The sequence below is a fragment of the Gymnoscopelus microlampas genome (assembly GCF_963454915.1).
Source record: "Gymnoscopelus microlampas genome assembly, contig: SCAFFOLD_116, whole genome shotgun sequence".
Taxonomy (NCBI): domain Eukaryota; kingdom Metazoa; phylum Chordata; class Actinopteri; order Myctophiformes; family Myctophidae; genus Gymnoscopelus; species Gymnoscopelus microlampas.
Window position 1 is genome coordinate 32,501 of NW_028155632.1, and position 10,000 is coordinate 42,500.

Sequence of the window (10,000 nt, forward strand, 5' to 3'; positions counted from 1 at the left end):
CCACAGCTCTCCCTCCTCCCCACTAATCTCTGTATATGAGCTCTCAGGAAGGGGAAAAGCTCTCTGGGTGTGATCTGGCCTGTTTTAATATCTGTCAGCCTCATCCTGTGCTCCGTGTCCGCCCCCACCGACCCCCACCCCACCCCACCCCCCCATCTTGCTCTCCGTTTCCTCCTGTCTTCATATTTCACTCCTTTGTTTGACTCCTCATGTCCATGTCTCCGTTCGCTCCATCACTCCTCGTCAGTAGCCGCCACTGCTCGACACGAGCGTGTGTGTGTGTGTGTGTGTGTGTGTGTGTGTGTGCGTGCGTGCGTGCGTGCGTGTGTGTGTGCGTGTGCGTGCGCACGTGTGGGTGTGGGTGTGTGTGTGACACCGTGTGCGTGTGCTTTTAGATAGATGAGGTGAACACCATCTAGTGCATTGTCTTGGCATTCCTCATTTCACCCAGGTTTCTTGAGACACCCCATATAAACACACTGATTACGGCAGGAGCTGTGGGACCCCCGTCTGGTGTGTGTGTGTGTGTGTGTGTGTGTGTGTGTGTGTGTGTGTGTGTGTGTGTGTGTGTGTGTGTGTGTGTGTGTGTGTGTGTGTGTGTGTGACCTACGCCCGCCCTGCACCTGTGTTTTACTGGTAACTCTGTAGCAACAGGTCCACATGTTTAACAAGCCATCAATTAATTTTCATATGTTTATAAAAAGGAGTGAGATGTGACTCTGTGCTGCAACGTGTTCTCTTAGTTATGATGATGGAGACATTTCTGTTCTTTTTATTATCCGTTATTAGAATGAAACATAATGCCAGAGACTGACTCTGACTGGTATCTCTCAGACCATGATAGTGTTATTGATTGATTGAATACTTTATTAGTCAGAAATGTAAAACAGCATGAGGTACAGACAGACATTATGGATGAAAGGATAACACAAAAAAGGTCCTGGGGACTTGTTTCCATTGTCGTCCTACGTATGTATTCAATTCATGATCAACATAGCATCAGTGGTGTAAAGTAACTAAGTAAAATAGACGATATACAAGCTCACAATTTTGAGCTTGTAGATCTGCTGTTTTCAAAGCATCTTTACACTTTTGGAAACTTCTGCAAAATGAGTACTTTTACTTTCAGTGCTTAAGTATATTTTAATGCATGAATACGTTTGTACTTTTACTCAAGTAAAATTTGAATTCCGCACTTTTACTTGTAACAGAGTATTTCTACATTGCAGTATTGATACTTTTACTGAAGTAAAAAACTGTGAGTACTTTTTCCACCACTGATGACATGTCCTCTCCATGGGAATCTACATTTACCTCCCCTTGTAGACCAATTTTAACCCCATACACATCATTTAGAACAAGGCAATGTAACTCAAGTGATTTATGTTGGTTAATGATGGATGAATAGTCTCTGTGTGCTATTACACTTATATTAAACATTTGTATTAATTGGAATGTAAATGTACATCATCATAATGTAAGGTGAAAAATAATAACCCCTACCTCCCAAGGTGAATACTCTACTCAACGCTCAAAACAAAGCTCAGAGTACTTATCCAGTTTTTTTAAAATCTCTATGGCAACATCACTGACTAAATATAATTATGCGTATACATTCCCAGTGGAGGAAAAAGTACTACATTTTTGGCTATTTTCAAATAGCCGAAGTTTAAATAAGGCTGTAGTGCAGGGGTCTTCAACCTTTTCAGGCCAAGGACCCCCTAACTGAGAGAGAGATGAAGCAGGGACCCCCTCTATATATTACATAAAATTGTGTTGCAGATTAAAGCTTTTCATAGATGTTGGATTCATATTAATGTGTATTTTCTGACATTTAACCACTTAAACCATCAATACTTAGTAAACTTTCACTCTGTACTTGGTCTGCTCTTTTTTCCCCTCTTTGCCGAAAATAGCAGATCTACAAGCTCATAACGCCTCGCCCTGCGAGGCGTTGTGAGCTTGTAGATCGGCTATTTTCGGCTAAAGTTGTCCTTAGAATAGGGATGCTAGGGTTCAAGTGGTTAATGTAAAAAACAATGATCCTTTCACACAGAGATTTGGCGGACCCCCTGTAGCAACTCTGAGGACCCCCTGTTGGAGACCCCTGCTGTAGTGGGTTAATGTATGTTTTATTTGTCACTTCAATAATTTGAAAACTAGTTACTTTGTAGATTTGTATTATTATTATAAAACATACATTACCCACTTCAGCCCTATATACATTTCAGCCACTTGAGCTTGTATATCTGCTATTTTTGAAAATATTTAAAAAATATTGACTATTTTTGACACAAATCATTCTCTTGATGAACAGGAATGTCTGCTCTGATTTCATTTTCGGATAATAAATATTAATTTTGAAGGCCAACAATGTATGCTTTTAATTTTAAGATATTAATTCCACTTAAAAATTGGGCAATAAATAAAGTGTGGGGTCGCCAAAATAATTTATAAAAAATTGTATACTAGTGTCTTGCAGAATACAGATCATATGCCATTATATATAAACTACTAAGATTTACTTGCAAAGTGAATATACATTTCATGCATACGATGTCTGCTAGTGACTTTCCACCTCTGAGGTATATTTGTATTATATTACATTATATTCAGATTATATTTGTATTATATTATATTATATTCAGATTATATTTGTATTATATTATATTATATTCAGGTTATATTCTTCTAGTGATTGTGTAAGCTGAAAGGCCACAGTGGAACTAAACTCCCTCTCTGCCCTCGCTAGTGAAGGTCATAGTACATCATCTTGTTATTACAATAACAAAAAGAAAAGCAAGGCTCTTTCTCACTCTAGCAGTGCAGAAATTGAATTTTGTATTTAAAAGTCGATTTCCATGATGGTATTACACAAATCAGACTCTCTCCCTCTCATGGTGCCCTCCCTCCCTCCCCCTCCTCCCTTCATCTTCCATTCTTCTCCTCCACCAACCATCTCTTCATTTGCTATGGTTTACTCTATTCATTTGCAGATACCTGTTTTCACGCTTGGATGCAGCCTGTTTCGTGTTTTTTTATTTTCCCCCACTTTGCATCGTGCCCAGCTCTCTCTGTGTGTTTTTGTCCGTTTTGTGTGTGTGTGTGTGTGTGTGTGTGTGTGTGTGTGTGTGTGTGTGTGTGTGTGTGCGTGTGTGTGCGTGTGTGCGTGTGCGTGTGTGCGTGTGTGCGTGTGTGTGTGTGTGTGTGTGTGACCACACAAGGATATCGCCTGTCCATGGACCAAGACAGCAAAAAGCCCCTAAAAGCAAATTATCCCTCAGAATGTAATATCTTTGCACGAATGCAATTTGACATTTTCTTTTTGTGTTATTTACTTATCTTTCTATTTATTAATTTGTACTGTATATATATATATATAGCCTTGAAGGTGGGGATGTTGGCCAAATGTTTCCCTTGAAGCGGATTAGGAGAAGAACAGTAAATTGAATAAAAGAAAACACATTACTGTGTGTAAAGCACTCGTTACAATGGATGTTTCCTGTTGGTCCATCTACTGTGTCTTCATTTCTCCTTCGTTTACTGTCTGAACCCTTTTCACAGTAGACACTGTGGGCAGATACTTTACCGCTGCGCCATCAACAACAACATCAACAAACTCACCCTTAAAAGAGAACAGAAACATAAATGATACCAGGATCAGGATGTTAAACTGAGATGCGTGTATGTATTTTGTATGTATTTTGTATGTACATTAATGAAATGAAAGCATTTACAGACACACACAAAAAAAAGAACAAAAAAAAGGAAACACTTGTACAAGAGATTCAACGTTTTCAGGCCAAGGACCCCCTAGCTGAGTGAGAGATGAATCAGGGACCACCTACTCTATTGTATAAAATTGTGTTTCAGATTTAACTTTTTTCGTTTACTTGGTCTGCTCTTTTTTCGCTCTACACAAAACCTTTTTGCCAAAGATCTACAAGCTCGCAACGCTGCGAGGCGTTGTGAGCTTGTAGATCTGCTATTTTTTGGCTAAAGTTTTCCTCAGAAAATGGGATGCTAGGGTTCAAGTGGTTACGGTAAAAAAAAAAAAAACTTTTCACACAAACATTTGGTGGACCCCCTGTAGTATAACTCTGAGGACCCCCTAGGGGTCCCAGACCCCCTGTTGAAGACCCCTGGTCTAGATGCCTTTTATCCATGAGTTTCCACAGTGTCCCATGAAGCCTTGCATGATGAATTATGGGCGTCACTTCCTGTTGTCAGTCATTCAATTCATCTGAGTGATCCCTGTCAGTCAATAATCATGTTGGAACACAACCTGACAGAGATCAGTAAGGATCACATTAGTCTGTCTGCTTACCCTACAACATCTACCTCCACACAGCTGATTCACATTGATGATCAATGGCTCTTATACACTTGCTCTTAGCTGTAGCCAGTGGTGTAAAGTAACTAAGTACATTTAAGGACTTTACTTAAGTACAATTTTGAGGTACTTTCAGGTGCGCCGATTTATGTCCGCGCTTTTGGGTGCGCGCGCGCGTGCATGCACGGCCAGTGCGTGACCATAGCGCGCGCGTGCAAACTTAACTTTTTGGGGGGGTTTTGTTACTCTTATGCGGTTAATTCGGTTAATTTGGTACAAAGAATGTACTCCGTGAAGTGAAGATGTCGGAGGTTTTTTCTTTTTGTCTCCGCCAGGAGACTATGTTTTCATTCTCGTCCTTCCGTGTGTCCACAAAGCTAACATTTGGTCAAGCTTCACGTGACACGTGACAATATGTTGAAAGGGTGCGCTTTGATTGGCTAGCGAGACGCATGATGAAATAGAGACCTATAAATAGGTGTGTCACTTCAAAAGATCATTTATATCTTTTGAAGTGAGGTAAGACAGGATTAATCAGGAACAGTACTGGCGGAGACCTGTGCTCTGAGGAGCACATTTTCTAGTTCTTTGTTTGTGATGAGTTCATGATGGGTGCTCGTCATTTCTCCTCGGTGCTTTAGCCCCGAGGCACCCACAGTATCGGCGCCCTTGGGTACTTTTACTTTACTGGAGTATTTCCAATTCTCAGTACTTTTACTTCTACTCCACATACATCTCGGATGCAAATATTGTAGGCCTACTTTTACTCCACTGCATGTATTTCAAAACTTTAGTTACTAGTTACTTTGTAGATTTTGATTATTATTACAAAACATACATTACCCACTTCAGCCCTATATACATTTCGGCCATTTGAAAATAGCCGATCTACAAGCTCACAATGCGTCGCACCGTGATTTTATATAGTGGTGGAGGAAACCATGCATGACACCAACCTGTCAGCGTTTACTCACCACTCCCTGTTGCTCCACTGAGTAGAAGTGTACTGGATCGTTCATTTGGAAAAATCCATTAATACGTAATTATTATTTTGAAAAAAAAAAATGTTTCTGCAGTGAAATATCAACAACATGGCCACGTCATCATCATCATGTCTTTGAAAATAGTTCCTGTTTTTGTATTCGTGACTGAAAGGGAGAGAGAGAGGCTGTTCCCAAACAGACTTTTGGTTGTTCTTTTTAAACCGAGTTGGTGCTGCGGTCAAGATGTTGGAGCGTGTTGTTGTAGTAACCTGAGGATGCAGCTAACGCCCAACACACACACACACACACACACACACACACACACACACACACACACACACACACACACACACACACACACACGCAAGGACGCAGCTACGGTGAATTGGAGAGCTTAAATTGTCATTTCCTTCAGCTAGATTATAATGGAATGTCCCCCCTTTCGAGGAGGAGATAAAGTTAGTCTTGTGTGGAAAGTTGACCTTTGTATATTATATACAGCAAAAAGCCAGCAAACTGGACCTTATTTCAATGAGTCAAACATTGTTTTAACCAATGTGTGTGGCAGAGTTTTGTTAACTAGTACATGTGCAGTGGTCTCCTATACTCTTCCATTTACATTTTAGACGTTCAGACCCTGGTGTCTGGTAGTAGGACGACCTACTGGTTGACAAGTAGTACTGCAATATCTCCCCAAGTCCAAATAAGGACTTCCTCTTATATCTTATATCATGTGATAAATCACTTGGTATCGTAATGGCATAGACTGTCATACTCACCAATACCGATACCAGCATTTTAGGCAGTATATATATCGGCACCTTTTCCGATGCTGGTTTATCGCTAAGGGAACAACTCTTTAGTTCTCTACAGTACCTATCTGGTGCACTTTAACTTCTCTACTCACTTCCATTCTCTCTCTCTCTCTCTCTCTCTCTCTCTCTCTCTCTCTCTCTCTCTCTCTCTCTGTCTCTCTCTCTCTCTTCTCTCTATCCATCTTTTCTGTCTTTCTATTATTTTGCTGTACTTCTTTTCCCCTCCACCTCTCAGGATGAACCGCCCTGCAGCTTGTTTACAGTAAGCAGTGTGGAGGAGGATGGTTTGACCATCTATGGCTATTCTCTCCATCCACGGTAAAAAAGAAAAGAAAAGAAAAGTGCACTAATACAACAGCTTGTGCACCCCCCCCCTCCCCAAACTACCCCCCCCCCCCTTCATCCTGACCTCTTAGATGGGGCACTATAGCGGTGTGAGTAATGTGTGTGTGTGTGTGTGTGTGTGTGTGTGTGTGTGTGTGTGTGTGTGTGTGTGTGTGTGTGTGTGTGTAGAGACAGACAGATCGCGGTTGTCGAGGCAGAAGGTTTGTTTTGAAAAACTGGTGGATGTATAAAAACCTCTCTCCTCTCAGGACTGTTTATGTTACACCGGGGGTCCCTGTCTCTGACACGCACCATCACACACACACACACACACACACACACACACACACACACACACACACACACACACACACACACACACACACACACACACACACACACACACACACACACACACACACACACACACACACACACACACAGGTGTGTTTTGAGTAGAACCTGCTGTGGACATGTCTTGGGCACCGAGGAAGGACAGACAGACAGACAGGCAGAATTAAAGTCTCCATGGGGTGACTAATCCATAGATTTTTTTTTGGGGGGGGGGTTCATTTTTGGGGTGAACTATCCCTTTAAGCTAATCATCTGGGACCCCACCAAAATAGTTTGGGGACCCCCAGTGTAGCAACCCGTGCACTAGGCTCCAGCCGTCCCACACACCAGTCAAAGCCACAGTGCAGTGTATGTGTGTGTGTGGACAGGGATGTAAATTTGACATTATTTCAAACCCAGTTTTAATTAATAAGTGAATTCATTATGAAGACATTAACTCTAACGCCACAGACCACATAGCATCGCTTCAATCAAAGCTCTGTAAATGTCCTCCACTGACTCACTGCTGACTGTCTGGTAGAGGTGGATTTAAAAGTATGATATCACAAAAAAGTACTCATTTTTTTTACTTAAGTAAAAGTATCAATACTGCAATGTAGAAATACTCTGTTACTCTGTTAAGTAAAAGTCCGGAATTAAAAATGTACTTGAGTAAAAGTACATCGAACCATTTAATTACAGACATATATACAATACTATGCAAATGTACAGTACAGTTAACAGTTCAGGGGGGTTAAGCTTTGAGAGATTGAGAAACAAGGCGACTCCTGTTACTGAACAAACACTCTATAGCAATGATTACTATCAGAATATAGAACTATTTAACACTGTTACTGAACAAACACTCTATTGCAATGATTACTATCAGAATATAGAACTATTTAACACTGTTACTGAACAAACACTCTATTGCAATGATTACTATCAGAATATAGAACTATTTAACACTGTTACTGAACAAACACTCTATTGCAATGATTACTATCAGAATATAGAACTATTTAACACTGTTACTGAACAAACACTCTATTGCAATGATTACTATCAGAATATAGAACTATTTAACACTGTTTCTGAACAAACACTCTATAGTAATGATTACTATCAGAATATAGATCTATTTAACACTGTTACTGAACAAACACTCTATAGCAATGATTACTATCAGAATATAGAACTATTTAACACTGTTTCTGAACAAACACTCTATTGCAATGATTACTATCAGAATATAGAACTATTTAACACTGTTTCTGAACAAACACTCTATTGCAATGATTACTATCAGAATATAGATCTATTTAACACTGTTTCTGAACAAACACTCTATTGCAATGATTACTATCAGAATATAGAACTATTTAACACTGTTACTGAACAAACACTCTATAGTAATGAGTACTATCAGAATATAGAACTATTTAACACTGTTTCTGAACAAACACTCTATTGCAATGATTACTATCAGAATATAGAACTATTTAACACTGTTACTGAACAAACACTCTATAGTAATGAGTACTATCACAATATAGAGATATTTAACACTGTTACTGAACAAACACTCTATAGTAATGATTACTATCAGAATATAGATCTATTTAACACTGTTTCTGAACAAACACTCTATTGCAATGATTACTATCAGAATATAGAACTATTTAACACTGTTTCTGAACAAACACTCTATAGTAATGAGTACTATCAGAATATAGAACTATTTAACACTGTTTCTGAACAAACACTCTATTGCAATGATTACTATCAGAATATAGAACTATTTAACACTGTTACTGAACAAACACTCTATTGCAATGATTACTATCAGAATATAGAACTATTTAACACTGTTTCTGAACAAACACTCTATAGTAATGAGTACTATCAGAATATAGAACTATTTAACACTGTTTCTGAACAAACACTCTATTGCAATGATTACTATCAGAATATAGAACTATTTAACACTGTTACTGAACAAACACTCTATAGTAATGAGTACTATCACAATATAGAGCTATTTAACACTGTTACTGAACAAACACTCTATAGTAATGATTACTATCAGAATATAGATCTATTTAACACTGTTTCTGAACAAACACTCTATTGCAATGATTACTATCAGAATATAGAACTATTTAACACTGTTTCTGAACAAACACTCTATTGCAATGATTACTATCAGAATATAGAACTATTTAACACTGTTACTGAACAAACACTCTATAGTAATGAGTACTATCAGAATATAGATCTATTTAACACTGTTTCTGAACAAACACTCTATTGCAATGATTACTATCAGAATATAGAACTATTTAACACTGTTTCTGAACAAACACTCTATTGCAATGATTACTATCAGAATATAGAACTATTTAACACTGTTACTGAACAAACACTCTATAGTAATGAGTACTATCAGAATATAGATCTATTTAACACTGTTTCTGAACAAACACTCTATTGCAATGATTACTATCAGAATATAGAACTATTTAACACTGTTTCTGAACAAACACTCTATTGCAATGATTACTATCAGAATATAGAACTATTTAACACTGTTACTGAACAAACACTCTATAGTAATGAGTACTATCAGAATATAGAACTATTTAACACTGTTTCTGAACAAACACTCTATTGCAATGATTACTATCAGAATATAGAACTATTTAACACTGTTACTGAACAAACACTCTATAGTAATGAGTACTATCAGAATATAGATCTATTTAACACTGTTTCTGAACAAACACTCTATTGCAATGATTACTATCAGAATATAGAACTATTTAACACTGTTACTGAACAAACACTCTATAGTAATGAGTACTATCAGACTATAGAACTATTTAACACTGTTACTGAACAAACACTCTATAGTAATGAGTACTATCAGAATATAGAACTATTTAACACTGTTACTGAACAAACACTCTATAGTAATGAGTACTATCAGACTATAGAACTATTTAACACTGTTACTGAACAAACACTCTATAGTAATGAGTACTATCACAATATAGAACTATTTAACACTGTTACTGAACAAACACTCTATAGTAATGAGTACTATCAGAATATAGAACTATTTAACACTGTTACTGAACAAACACTCTATAGTAATGAGTACTATCAGAATATAGAACTATTTAACACTGTTACTGAACAAACACTCTATA